Here is a 14,548-nt window from a genome sequence, read left to right as displayed (position 1 = left end):
AATACCATAATATCCCCCCTTTAAAAAAAAAAAAAAAATATATATATATATATATATATATATATAAAATTACATTTCTTTTACTTGCATAAACTCTGAAAAAAGATGAAAAAAAAATGTTTTTCATGCTGCAATGATTCGTCAATACCCTACATATGTATGTTTATATAAAAAGGTGCAACATTTTTTACATTTGTTATATATCTTAAAAAAAAAACAATAGAAAAACTGAAATAATAAAAATAATTATCTAAAAACTAAAAACTGTTGTTGTTTTTTTTGTTTTTTTGACTAACATACTAAAGCACATGCAAAGTACTTGATTATAATTAGTGTGTTATTTGATATTAATTTCAGGTTAATATATTTTAAATGTACTCAATTTCAACTTCATTACAAATGTGTAATTACAATTTAAATACATGACATACAAGTTTCAATAGAAATGTCATTGAAGTATATTTTAGTTTATCATAAATGCTTGTCAGCACATTCAGCAGTAACACTTTAGCCATATTTCAAAGACAATAGAATTATGAAATTACATATAAAGATGCTCTTAAGTCCTTTTTAAGTAGGTCAGAAAAAGTTCAGCAATGGATCCTGAAGCCGTTTAGTGAATTTGCAGCGTAGTTTTCAACAGCTAAGCAGCAACATTGTCTGCAAGTATTGTGTAATGAGTGAAACAGCTGGTCATGTTTGCCAGTAACGCACTGAGACTGTGTTTGAACTCTGGTAGGCGAGTGCACATCTCCCAGAATACCCTGGAGTGTCTGCATGGAGAGTTTGATGTGGAGCCGGGGAACGGAGGAGACCGCTGCGAGTACCTGAAGGAAAGAGGCATTGAGACGTACTTGGTGGTGGTGCCCAAGGGACCCGTGGGCAAAAGCGGCATCAATGGAGTAGTGAGTGTCATTTCCTGCTACTGTGGTTCCCGTCTCTCTGTGTCTCTCTCATTCTCACGCTCTCGCCGGTGGTTTTCTCCAGAAGCTTTCGGTGACGTCGTCTAATGGGAATTCTCCATTGCTGATCAACACTACTGAGTGCAATGGGAGCGTCCACACGGCCTGTACCACACCGGAGGAGCCGGAGGAGCTGGACACACGCGTAATAACATGATGATCTCACACACTGACATGTGGAGCTTTTCTGAAGCCACTGGAATCTGTTTACTTAAGAAGTTCTTTACTTAATTACAGATTAAAGTGGCAAAGGATTTCGCTTCAGTCCATGAAAACTTGCATAAATGAACAAAAGTTCTGTCAGTAATTATAATAATTCTAGGTGAAAATTTTATTTATTATATATATATATATATATATATATATACACATATATACATATAATTATTAACTTCTTTTTAAATATATTAGCGTAAAATAGGTTTTAAATGGTATTTCATTGTAACTTTAATACATATTTCACTTATCTATTTACTTATTTGTGACTCTGGACCACAAAACCAGTCATAAGGGTCAATGTTTTGAAATTGCATGTTTTGAATGAAAATGTTCATCTTGAAAAGCTGAATAAATAAGCTTTCCATTGATGTATGGTTTGTTAGGATAGGACAATATTTGGCCGAGATACAACTATTTGAAAATCTGGAATCTGAGGGAGCAAAAAAATCAAAATATTGAGAAAATCATCTTTAAAGTTGTCCAAATGAAGTTCTTAGCGATGCATATTACTAATCAAAAATTCAGTTTTAATATATTTACAGTAGGACATTTACAAAATATCTTCATGGAACATGATCTTTACTTAATATCCTAATGATTTTTGGCATAAAAGTAAAATGGATGATTTTGACCCATACAATGTATTTTTGGCTATTACTACAAATATCCCCCAGCGACTTAAGACTGCTTTTGTGCTCCAGAGTCACATTTGTATTAAAGTTACAGTGGAATGCCATTTAAAACCTATTTTACGCTTAGATTTTTAAAAATAAGTTCATTTTATTCTGGATGCATTAAAAGGGTGAATATCTCTTTGGATTTGAGACTTTAGTCTTTGCAAATTAACAGATCTTCTTTATGCACCAAGATTTTGTAGCACTCCAAAGAGAAAGGAAAAAATGAAATCACATCATATGACCCCTTTAAATTGATCAAAAGTGACAGACTCAAATAAATAAAGGCTGTTCTTTTGAACTTTCTATTCATCAAAGAATCCTGAAAAATAAAATCTATCACAGTTTCCACAAAAAATATGAAGCAGCTCAACTGTTTTCAACATTGATAATCAGCATGTTAGAATGATTAGCACGTTGTCGAAATGTAAATAATTGCTTTCTTATTTAAAAAGGTGATTTGTCTATTTTTGTATGTTGAAATAATTACAGTTTAAAATTGCAAAGGATTTCGCATTAGTCTCTGAAAAAATTTATACATGAACAAATGTGTTAGCAGTAATAATGTTAAAAATATATATTATAGCGGCGATGAACATCTTCCGAATTCTAGCGCATTTCTTAGCAAATCAGAAAAAAAGGGGATTTTATTTGACTTTTTTCCATATTTCCTTCCTTGTAATTAACTAGTTGCCTGAACAACTATTTGTCTTATTGGTCTTAAGGAAGCCCTGTATAATTACAGGACTGGTGTGGAAATGGCCCTTTAAATATTATATTTCAGTATGTTTCTGTATTAGCATGATGAGATCAGACAAAAAAACAACAACAACAACAAAAGTTTAATTCGTATTGATCTTCACTGTCAATATCTTCAGTGTGTGAAGTTTTCACAACAGAGTTTAGTGTGAAGAGATCCATTTGGGTGTATTGTTTCATTTAACAGAGTTAAATTTGTTGAATATTTGTGCCAAATAATTGCAACTATAAAGATCACATATTTTGGACACATTCTTGTGAACAGTGAAAGTGTGTGTGTGTTTGGTGGTAGGTGGTGAACCCCTCATTTCCAAACCCTCGGCGTCGGTTGCGTCTGCGTGATCTGGCTGAGCGAGTCATCGACGCTCAGGAGAACGAACAGGAGCTCAATAAACTCCTCAATGAAGCTCTGCTGGAGAGAGAGACCGTACAGGCGTACGTAGAGAACTTATTATAGAACTAATATACTTTTAAAAAATATACGTAAGCACAAATGTTTTCAGACACTTAATAGGCATTTACAATTAAATGCATTATGGTTTAATTTTATATTAAATGCAGTTAGTTAAACTAATGTTTTTGAGCCATTCAAGTACGACTTAAGTGCATCTTTATATGTAATTTCATAATTACTTCTATTGTCTTTGAAATGTGATTACAGTGTTACTGCTGAATGTGCTGACAAGCATTTATGACAAACTAAAACATACTTTAATGGCATTTCTATTGAAACTTGTGTTTGAATATATTTGTAATTACCCATTTGTAATGATTAAGTTGCAATTTAGTACATTTAAAATATATGTTGACTAACACACTTCAGTTAAAATTATAATCAAGTACTTCATGTGTGCTTTAATATGCTAGCCAATGCATCAAAATAAGTGTACTTTTTAAAAACATGACAAAAGATTATTAAAACATAATGATTTAAAGTTAACTTTGGTCACAATTTTTGCCCCAATAAACTCCTAATTTGTTGCTTATTAATAGGTATGGTGTAGGGTTAAAAGATCGAAAATATGGTCATGCGGAATAAGGCATTAATATGTGCTTTATAAGTACTAATAACATGCTAGTAATACGCATGCTAGTTAATAATGAGAACTGATCCTTAAAATAAAGTGTTACCTGAGCTTTAAAGTAAAACTTTTAATTTGGCATGATTACAAAGTGCTCTTTTTGAAAGTGTACTTAAGTGTGTTAAGAAACATGACAGTGTCTCTCTTTTTCATTAATATTATATTATCTGCTAGTAGTCTTTTTTTTAAATATAGTTTTTTTTGTAGTGCACTTAAGTCAGCGCACTTCTTTTTCACAGTGGTTGTGTTGAAATCCTGGATGTGTGTGTTTCCATGTGTGCTTCAGGCTGAAAGGGAAGCACACTAATCGTCTGTCTCTGCGCTTTACTGATCCGGAGCTGGAGACGCGCTTCTCGGTGGAGAAGGAGAAGCAGAGCGGAGCGGCGTTCAGCTGCTCTTGTGTGGTGCTGCTCTTCACCGCCGTCATGGAGGCTCTCATTGACCCCTGGTCAGTTAACTATTAACACATCACCACACAAACACCATCAGCCTCAGCCCAGCCCGCTATTTTAGCAGCCAAAGGTCAACAGAGGCCAGTCGTAATCTATTTACAGTTATTAGAGCATCTGTTTGTTGGTCTAAAAATAAGATTGAATAATTTCTAAAGGATCATGTGACACTGAAGACTGGAGTAATGATGCTGAAAATTCAGCGCTGCATCACAGCAATCAATTACATTTTACAATATATTACAAAAGAAAGAAAACACTTATTTTAAATCATAATATAATTTCTCAATATTGCTGTTTGTACTGTATTTATGATCCAATAAATATTACTGTGACTTCTTCAAAAACATTTACAAATCTTACAAATAAAAAAATATTTTTATTACACTGGTGAGATGAAATAAATGGACAAGCAATTTTTTTAGCATCTAAAACAACAAAAAGAGCAACACACATCACATTTAAGATGATGCTTTTGAGACCTGTGCTCCTGTCTCTTCTGTAGTTGAGCTGTCGTCCACCTGAGTCGTCCACAAATGAGGCGACTGCGGTCACTCCAGTCACTCGGGCCGCCAGCGGCTGTTCAGAGAATCCTAAATACTACAGCTACATCGCAGTACTCGCGCTGATCGCCACCACCATGCTGGTGCAGGTCAGTCACATGGTCAAACTCACCCTCATGCTGCTGATCACCGGAGCTACAGGTGTGGTCAACATCTACAGCTGGAGGGACATCTTTGACCTGTACGATCTGACACGCTTTAAAGAATACAGGTGGGTCAAGCACCAATCACAGTAAGGATTAGCACTATTATACCGTTATCACCTATTAGTACTCTATTATAACATGAATAACATCTCAAATCAAGCAGTCTGTTTAGCAGATGGGTGTTGCTACTTATTTAAAGCGATAGTTCACCCAAAAATGAAAATTCACCCTCATGTTGTTCCAAACCTGCATGAGATTCTTTCTTCTGCTGAACACAACAGAAGATACTTTGAATACTATTAGTAACCCAACAGTTGGCGGTAGCCATTGACCATGCTTTGGAAGTTGGGTTACAGATATTTTTCAAAATGTGTTCAGCAGAAGAAAGAAACTCAGGGTGAGTAAATGATGACAGAAATTAAATTTTTGGGTGAACTGTCCCTTTAAGTGATCAGACTTGTGATTTTCAGTGATTTGCACCTGGTGGATTATAGAATTGTGAAACATCTCTTACTTGCATTGAATTGAGCCTGTTATCTCTAGATATTAAAATATCATAGAGAAATGGGGTGTTACTTTTCAAGTCGATTTAATCTTTTCTTTTTTACAGAGTTAATCTTGTGCCCTCCAAATACGCCATGAGTGTGATGATCTTCATCATGATGGTCAGCTTCTACTACTTCTCCCGACATGTGAGATTTACTTTTCTCTCTCTCTCTCTCTCTCTGTGATCATTTTTAGTTTACTCAAAAATGAAAATTCACCCTCATGTTGTTCCAAACCTGCATGAGATTCTTTCTTCTGCTGAACACAACAGAAGATACTTTGAATACTATTAGTAACCCAACAGTTGGCGGTAGCCATTGACCATGCTTTGGAAGTCAATGGCTACTGTCAACAGTTGGGTTACAGATATTTTTCAAAATGTGTTCAGCAGAAGAAAGAAACTCAGGGTGAGTAAATGATGACAGAAATTTAATTTTTGGGTGAACTGTCCCTTTAAGTGATCAGACTTGTGATTTTCAGTGATTTGCACCTGGTGGATTATAGAATTGTGAAACATCTCTTACTTGCATTGAATTGAGCCTGTTATCTCTAGATATTAAAATATCATAGAGAAATGGGGTGTTACTTTTCAAGTCGATTTAATCTTTTCTTTTTTCTTTTTTTTTTTTACAGAGTTAATCTTGTGCCCTCCAAATACGCCATGAGTGTGATGATCTTCATCATGATGGTCAGCTTCTACTACTTCTCCCGACATGTGAGATTTACTTTTCTCTCTCTCTCTCTGTGATCATTTTTAGTTTACTCAAAAATGCAAATTCTGTAACTATTTACTATGACTATCTTTCTTTAGCGAGTCTCAAAAGTAGAATTTTTGAACAATATCCTGGCCACTCTCTCTCATATGATGAAAGTGTGAGGACTGGGACTGTCAAGCTCCAAAATGACATAAAAGCACCTAAAAATGTAATGTTTTATATCCCAAGTCTTCTGAAGTCATATAAGAGTTTTGTTTCAGGAACAGACCAAAATGTATGTTGTTATTTATGTTAAATTGTCAACTTTCTAGAACCTTTCAAATCAAATGATATATTATATGCATATATTGTATTATATGCATATTATATGCATTCTGTCAGGTTTGATGTAAATTACATTTGATTAAAAGACACATCAATTAATGCAGTTTGCATCAAAGGACATAAACACTATTTTTGTATTTTTTTTAACACACTTTTTCAGTTTTTCAGCGAATAATGACTTAAATTTCAGTCTATTCCCCACACAAAGCATTTGGCTATACAGCGATTTGGGATGTAGTGCAGTAACTATTTTTATTATACCTTTATTGTGCTTATCTTGTCATTTCAATGCTTGACATGCCCACTTCCCATTTACTGACATTATATTGTAACGGTCAGCTAAGATATTCTTCAAAAATACACTTTATGTATTCCACAGAATTTAAAAAATGAATGAATTTGAGCAAAATATTGCTTTAAAGTACACTACATTTCAATAGTTTGGGGTCTGTAATATTTTTAATGTTTTGAAAGAAGTCTCTTATTCTCACCAAGGCTGCATTTATTTGATCCAAAATACGGTAAAATTGTAAAATATTATTTCAATTTAAAATAACTTTTCTGTGTGAATATATTCCTGTCATGACAACTCTCTGAGAGTTTAGCATGGTGATATACATGTCAATTTTAATGTGTTTGGTCTTAGCTAAATAGATCTTCAATGCTGCTAAAGCAGAGCAAGTACAGAGACTTGCTATTGCCAATACATCCACAGACATGCTGCTGTGAGTGTGTAGGAAATACTGATGCATCACATATAACATATATGAAATAACCCCCATATTTAACATATATGAAATTACCTCATATCTAATCTATACAAGTGGAGCTGGGGAAGGTGGAGGGTTTCTAAAGTGTGCTGCAACTGCTACAGCAAGCACTAGCCGAGTATTTGAATGTTGAGCAGCAAGCTCATTGGCTGCTGATGTGGAAAACCAATCAGCTGCGCCATGTGAATAATGATGTGATTGGACCTTGTTAGGACCTATCAGCCTGCGCCATCTAGAGTTTCATGACAGAACTTTGTATTTTAAAATATAATTTATTGCTGTGATCAAAGCGGAATTTTCAGCATCATTACTCATCATTACTTCAGTGTCACATGATCTTCAGAAATCATTATAATATGCTGATTTGCTCCTCAAGAAAAATTTCTGATTATTATCAATGTTAAAAACAGTTGTGCTGCCCAATATCTTTGTGGAAACTGTGATAAATTGTATTGTTCAGGATTCTTAGATTTATAAAAAAGTTCAAAAGAGCAGCATTTATTTGAAATAAAAATCATTATAAATGTCTTCACTGTCACTTTTGAAAAAATCTAATGCATCCTTACTGAATAAAAGCATTAATTTCTTATAAAACAACAACTTTTGAGCGGTAGTGTACATTCTCACCTTTCTTTCTGCTGGCGTGGCTCAGGTGGAGAAGCTGGCACGCACGCTGTTCCTGTGGAAGATTGAAGTGCATGAGCAGAAGGAGAAGGTGTACGAGATGCGGCGCTGGAACGAGGCTCTGGTCACTAATATGCTTCCAGAGCACGTCGCCCGGCATTTTCTAGGCTCCAAGAAGAGAGATGAGGTGAGAAAATCCAGCCGGTCAGTGTCCGATTCCATATTTTACACAAATTCCGTCAAACTCCGTTAACTTTCCTATGTCCCAGGAGCTCTACAGCCAGTCCTACGATGAGATTGGAGTCATGTTCGCCTCCATCCCAAACTTCTCTGATTTCTATACGGAGGAAAGCATCAACAACGGCGGGATTGAGTGTCTGAGGTTTCTCAATGAAATCATTTCCGATTTTGATAGCGTAAGTACTAGGAGTATTTCACCCAGTTGTTGCCAATAGACGTAGAAGCACTCTGTTATTTGTTCACGTTTGTGCTCTTTAGCTTTTAGACGAGTCGCAGTTTCGCTGTATAACTAAGATCAAGACGATTGGCAGCACGTATATGGCAGCATCAGGAGTCACTTCAGACAATAACACTAACGGTTATGCTTGTATGAAGGTAAAGCCAGTACATACGTGTCCAATATATCCATCTAGTTCTGATGAAACAGAGGTAAAAGCTTTTTTTTTTGCCCTTCCCAACAGAAAGAACAGATTTCAGACCGGGAACGGTGGCAGCACTTGGCAGATCTTGCTGATTTTGCTCTGGCCATGAAAGTCACGTTGATGAACATCAACTACCAGTCCTTCAATAACTTCATGCTCCGCATCGGTTAGTGGCCTGACGTCCAGCTGTGTGTGAATGACACAATGATTACGCTTCATGTTTTTCTGTGTGTTTTCTCCATAGGGTTGAATAAAGGGGGCGTTTTGGCTGGTGTGATCGGGGCCCGTAAACCTCATTTTGACATCTGGGGAAACACTGTGAATGTCGCCAGTCGCATGGAGTCCACGGGGGTGATGGGAAACATCCAGGTGATGCTAGTTAGCTTGACTTTAGGTGAACTACTTTTAAAGGAGCTTACCCAACACTAGAAACAGAGCACTGTAGTGATGATGTATTTTTGTAGGCCAACCCAAAGTTCGCATCACTGTGATTCACCCCACAAAAGGACAATTATTATTAATGAAATAAAAGGCCAAAATATTTACTTAAAATAGACACTTTCGTGACTGTTTCTATACTTTAAGGTACATTTTAAATCATTATATTTTAATTATCTTTTGTACACTTATTTTGATGTGTTGAATAACATGCTTATTTAAAGTTAATATAGTTTAAATGTACTAAGTTGCAACTTAATCATTACAAATGGGTAATTGCAAATATATTTAAATTTTACAAGTTATAATAGAATTTTAGTTTACCATAAATAAAAGTACATTCAGCAGTAACACTTTAACCATATTTCAAAGACAACAGAAGTAATTATAAAATTACATAAAGATGAACTTTTATGAATACATTATTTATGTAATATGTACTCTTTTTGAAAGTATATTATAGTGTACTAAAGCTAAAGTTAGGCTATAAACAAAAAATACCATGGTCATATGATTTCAACATCTTCACAAAGCTTCCAAAAACATTTTCAGTCCTTATTTAAAATCTACAACTTGTAAATCATGAGTTAGAATAGTTAGCAAGAGCGTGATTATAAACACAAGTAGATGAGATCCCTATCGATACTTCACTCGTACTGCGTCGCTAGATGCTTATGGAAAAACTCCTTTTTCTCAGAGGACTGAAGACTTATTCAATCATGCAGTGTTACTGCATGGCCATTGGTTCGTGCAGTGATTATAAAACGAACCAATGGCAGTGAAGCCCGCCAGAAGCCCGCCAGAATTCCCTTCGCTGACCTTCAGGACTTAAAGACGCTCGCCGTAGAAATGCCTCGCGGAGCTGCCATCTCTTCTGCGCCCTCTCGCCGCTCTGCCTGCTCTTCGAGCTGTCTTTTCCTGTGAGGAAAAAACAGCGGGGCAAAGGGACTAAGCGCTCAGCCATGAGCGAGCTCGCTCCGGCCCAGATCCCGCGCGCCTTATCCCCGCCAAGCAGAGAGGATTCTCCCGTTCTCTTTGAGCACGCAGACCAGCGTCCCTCGGCTGATGCGAGCGACGTGGTCTCGCTCGGTCCCATAGAGAACGAGCTGACAGCATGTCTCTAATAGCATCAGACGCGGAGGAGATGTCGGGCTCTATTGCTGACCTCGCCCCTTCATCGTCTGCCGAGCCCAATGACTCTAAGCCAGGAATGGATGCCAAACTTTTCCACATCCTCTCTAAGGCAGTTGAGGAACTGGGATTGGAGTGGTCTATGCCGGAGGAGCCCACTCGTAGCCGTCTGGACGAATGGTTCCTGCCGGGGTGCAGCCAGGCCCCTCGTCAGCGAGCCTCTCCATTTTTCCTGGAAATCTATGACGAGCTCACAAAGTCGTGGCGTGCTCCCTATTTGGCCCGCCTTCGCTCTAACTCTTCTTCTGCTCTCTCCTCAGTGGACGGCGCTGAAGAAAAGGGTTACAAGAGGATGCCTGCTCTCGATGAGGCAGTGGCTGCGCACCTTTGCCCGCCCACTGCCATTGGATGGAAAGCGAAGGTCACCCACGACTTCTGCCCTCGCTGGATGAGCGTATTCCTCCGCCGGGCAGGCCGCCTCAGCTCTGCACTCCATGGCTGTGCTCCAGGTCTTTCAGGCCAAACTCCTCCAGGCCATGGATGAGTCAGGACCTGATGCCGCAGCTTTCACAGAGCTGCACAGCACTACAGACCTGGCTCTAAGGGCTACCAAGGCCACAGCGCAGGCCATAGGGAGGTCAATGGCCAATCTAGTGGCTTATGGCTAAACATCACTGAGATTAAGGAGGCTGACAAGGTTCCCTTCCTCGACTCCCCGGCTGTTTGGACCTGCCGTCGAGGGATTTGCAGAGCGATTCACCGCGGCTCAGAAGTCATCCCAGGCCATGCGACACTTCTTGCCAAAACGCTCCAGCTCTGCAACGGCCACCAGTCACTCCAAGCCTGCTCCAGCGCAGCAACCAACTAAAGCTGTGCCGTCGCCCGCTCAAAAGCCTGAGCCCCAACAGCGCTCCCGCTTGGCCAGACGTTATCCCTTTCCAAAACGCCAAGGACCCCGGCCCAAGCTGAACTTGGACCCTGCACCCCCGGCATCGTCCTGATCCGCTGGAAAGGAAGAGGAAGAGGCAAAATCTCGTAAGTGCCGGACCACCCCTGAAACGCCCTCTGTTGTGCCCTCAAGCACTCCGTTCAGTTCTGGGTGCCAGTGGCAGTATGTTTGTTCCAGAAAGTGTTGTGAATCACGGGCCAGTTCTAAATGCGCCCTCACACATATCTGCTGTGATAGCGAGAAGAATAAAAAACTAACATTTTCAAAAAGAGAGTAAAGTTCCTCTTCCAGTTATCATGAGTGTCGAGTCCCCGCACGGCGACTCATCACCCGAATTAATCCAACCCCTTGTCACACAGGCCGAGGCCTGGCGGGCCATCCCCGCAGTGTCTCATTGGGTTCTGGGGATTATAGAATGAGGTTATTCACTTCAATACGCTCGAAGACCCCCCCCGGTTCAACGGCGTGGTCTCCACCCCAGTGCATAGCAGGGATGCTCACGTTCTGCGAGCCGAGGTAAAGAATTTGCTGGCAAAAGGAGCCGTAGAAACAGTTCCACCAGCTCAGAGCGAGTCAGGCTTCTACAGCCGTTACTTCCTCGTCCCCAAAAAGGATGGCGGCCTGCGGCCCATCCTCGATCTCAGACGCCTGAACCGTGCCCTCATGAAGCGGCCGTTCAGAATGACTACACTGAAGCAGATCCTCTCACAAATGCCCTGCACAGACGATTCTTGAGATTCGCCTTCGAGGGAGTGGCTTATCAATACACGGTCCTGCCCTTCGGGCTGTCTCTGGCTCCCCGCACTTTTACGAAGTGCATGGACAGGGCCCTCTCCCCTCTGAGACAGATGGGAATCCGCATCCTGAATTACCTCGACGACTGGCTCGTTTTAGCACAGTCGGAGGCCGAGCTAATAGCCCACAGGTCCCTCCTCCTCAGCCACTTATAGCGACTGGGACTCAGGATCAATTTTGCTAAGAGCTCTCTTTCCCCCAACCAGCTAACTTCGTTCCTAGGAGCAGTTTTTGACTCAGTCCACATGAGGGCGATAGTCACGCCAGACCATGCCCTGGCCATACAGCAGCTCGCGGCTTCCTTCAGAGTTGGAGCCTTCTACCCTCTCAGAATGTTTCAAAAGATGCTGGGCCTCATGGCCTCTGCAGCACCGGTACTTCAGTTGGGCCTGCTCAGAATGAGACCCCTTCAGTACTGGCTGAAACCTCTAATTCCGCCCCATGCATGGTGTCATAAACGCATCCGCATCAAGGTGGACCAGGCCTGCGTGACGGCCCTGGCCCCCTGGAAGGACCTACAGTGGTTCAAGCAGGGAGCAACTATGGGATTGGTTTACAGAAGAAAAGTTTTCTCGACAGACGCATCCAACACAGGTTGGGAAGCTCTGTGCGACGGCAGGCCGACCTTCGGCACCTGGACGAATGCAGAAGGCCAGCTACACATCAACTGCCTCGAACTGACGGCAGTATGTCGAGCTCTTCAGGCCTTCTTGCCAGTCCTGTAGGGACACCATGTGCTAGTCCGATCAAACAGCATGATGGTGGTGTCATATATAAATCGCCAAGGCGGGCTCACCTCGAAATCGAGATTGTAAAACGCCTCTTGGAATGGGCACATCTAAACCTGCGTTCATTGAGGGCAGCTCATGAACCCGGCGTACTGAACCAAGGAGCAGACATGCTATCCCGGAGCAACATCTCCTCAGAGGAGTGGATGCTCCACCCACAGACGGTTCAGAAAATCTGGGAGATCTTTGGCAAGGCAGAGGTCGACCTCTTCGCCTCAAAAGACAACTCTCACTGCCAAACTTATTTTTCAAAGAACGAGGACGCGTTGGCCCACAAATGGCCCAACCTCCTCCTGTATGCTTTTCCCCCGATCGCCCTGATCCCCCAGGTAATCAGGCGAGTCAGGGAGCACAGGCACAGAGTGCTTCTGGTGGCCCCGCTCTGGAAGAACCATCTCTGGATCTCAGAGCTGTCTCAGCTGCTGACGGCAGCTCCGTGGCCCATTCCCCTGAGGCAAGACCTCCTCTCTCAGGCGAACAGAACAATCTGGCACCCCCAGCCTGAGCTGTGGGCACTGCGCCTATGGGCTCTCAACGGGAATCAGTAGATATCCCAGAGAGCTTCCTGAATATCTCACAGGCTAGAGCCCCATCTATGAGACGCCTCTATGCCCTTAAGTGGTCTATTTTCTCCGCCTGGTGCGAAACCCGCGGCGAGGACCCAGTAACATGTGACATATCGATGATATTGTCCTACTTCCAAGAGCTGTTGGACAAGGGCCGCTCCCCTTCCACGCTCAAAGTCTATGTGGCAGCTATAGCAGCTTCTCCCGCTCCTATAGCCGGACAGTTGGTGGGCCGGAACAACCTTGTTGTCTGTTTCCTGAGGGGATTCAGGAGGCTCCATCCACCCCGACCCCTCACGGTCCCTACATGGGATCTACCCACGGTCCTGAGAGCCCTCAAAGGCTCCCCCTTTGAGCCACTCCAGTCTGTGAGCTTAAAAACACTGTCACTAAAGACCGCTCTGCTGCTGGCGCTAGCATCGGTTAAGCGAGTAGGTGACTTGCAGGCTCTCTCGATAAGTCCTGTCTGACTTGAGTTTGGGCCTAAGACTCCAAAGTCGTCCTAAAGCCAAGACATGGGTATGTCCCTAAAGTGCTCTAACTGCCGTTTAGTGCCCATGTTATTACTCTCTCTGCGCTTCCTCCTTCTAAGTAGGACCAAGAGTTTAACCTTCTCTGCCCAGTTAGGGAATTGAGAATTTACATCGAGCATTCCGCCCCCTTCAGGCAGTCGGAGCAACTCTTCGTATGCTTTGGCGGCCGCACCAAAGGGTCCCCGGTCACAAAGCAGAGGATCTCTCGATAGTTAGTTAATGCTATCACACTAGCTTACTCCTCCCTGGGTCTTCAGAGTCCCATAGGAGTGAGAGCCCATTCCACTCGAGGCGTGGCCTCTTCCTGGGCGTGGTCTAGTGGTGTGTCCATAGCAGACATCTGTGCGGCGGCCGACTGGGGCTCGCTGTCCACCTTTGCCAGGTTCTATAACTTGGATGTTCCGGCCTTGCAGGCCCGGATTTTATCTGCTTAAAGTGGCACACGCCTGTCTAGGCGGTCTAAGTCTCAGGCTCTGCCTGACTCTTCAGGAACGCTCTTGGCCCTATTACTAGTCCTGAGGCTGTACATATGACCGTTGGAACGATTATCTGAAGACTGGGCTGACCTCAGTGAGTTCAGTCCTCTTGCCTCCTGCAGTGCTCACCCTGCACATAATTGGTCCCTCTGAGGCTTTTTTGCTCAAGGCCAGTTCATATCAGTCGTTCCAGTACGAGTGACGTATCGATAGGGAACGTACTCGGTTACTTTCGTAACCTCGGTTCCTTGAGATACGGGAACGGGTACTGCGTTCCTTGCCGTGCCACGATGCTGCATGACTCGGTGTCGTCGCTTCAGTCGAATTTACCTGAGATCCTATGGTGAAATGCCTGCTTATATAGCCAGATGGCCCC

The 14,548-nt window shown here is 41.8% G+C and overlaps 1 pseudogene; it reads left to right on the top strand.

Annotated features, from left to right (window-relative positions):
* Positions 1-14,548, top strand: part of LOC107562403 (adenylate cyclase type 3-like) — a 36,053-nt pseudogene that overhangs the window by 17,492 nt on the left and 4,013 nt on the right.

The sequence above is a fragment of the Sinocyclocheilus grahami genome, unplaced genomic scaffold (assembly GCF_001515645.1).
Source record: "Sinocyclocheilus grahami isolate Dianchi unplaced genomic scaffold, SAMN03320097.WGS_v1.1 scaffold822.1, whole genome shotgun sequence".
Taxonomy (NCBI): Eukaryota; Metazoa; Chordata; class Actinopteri; order Cypriniformes; family Cyprinidae; genus Sinocyclocheilus; species Sinocyclocheilus grahami.
The sequence above is the reverse complement of the archived record's forward strand: the minus strand, read 5'-3'. Positions and strand labels throughout refer to the sequence as shown.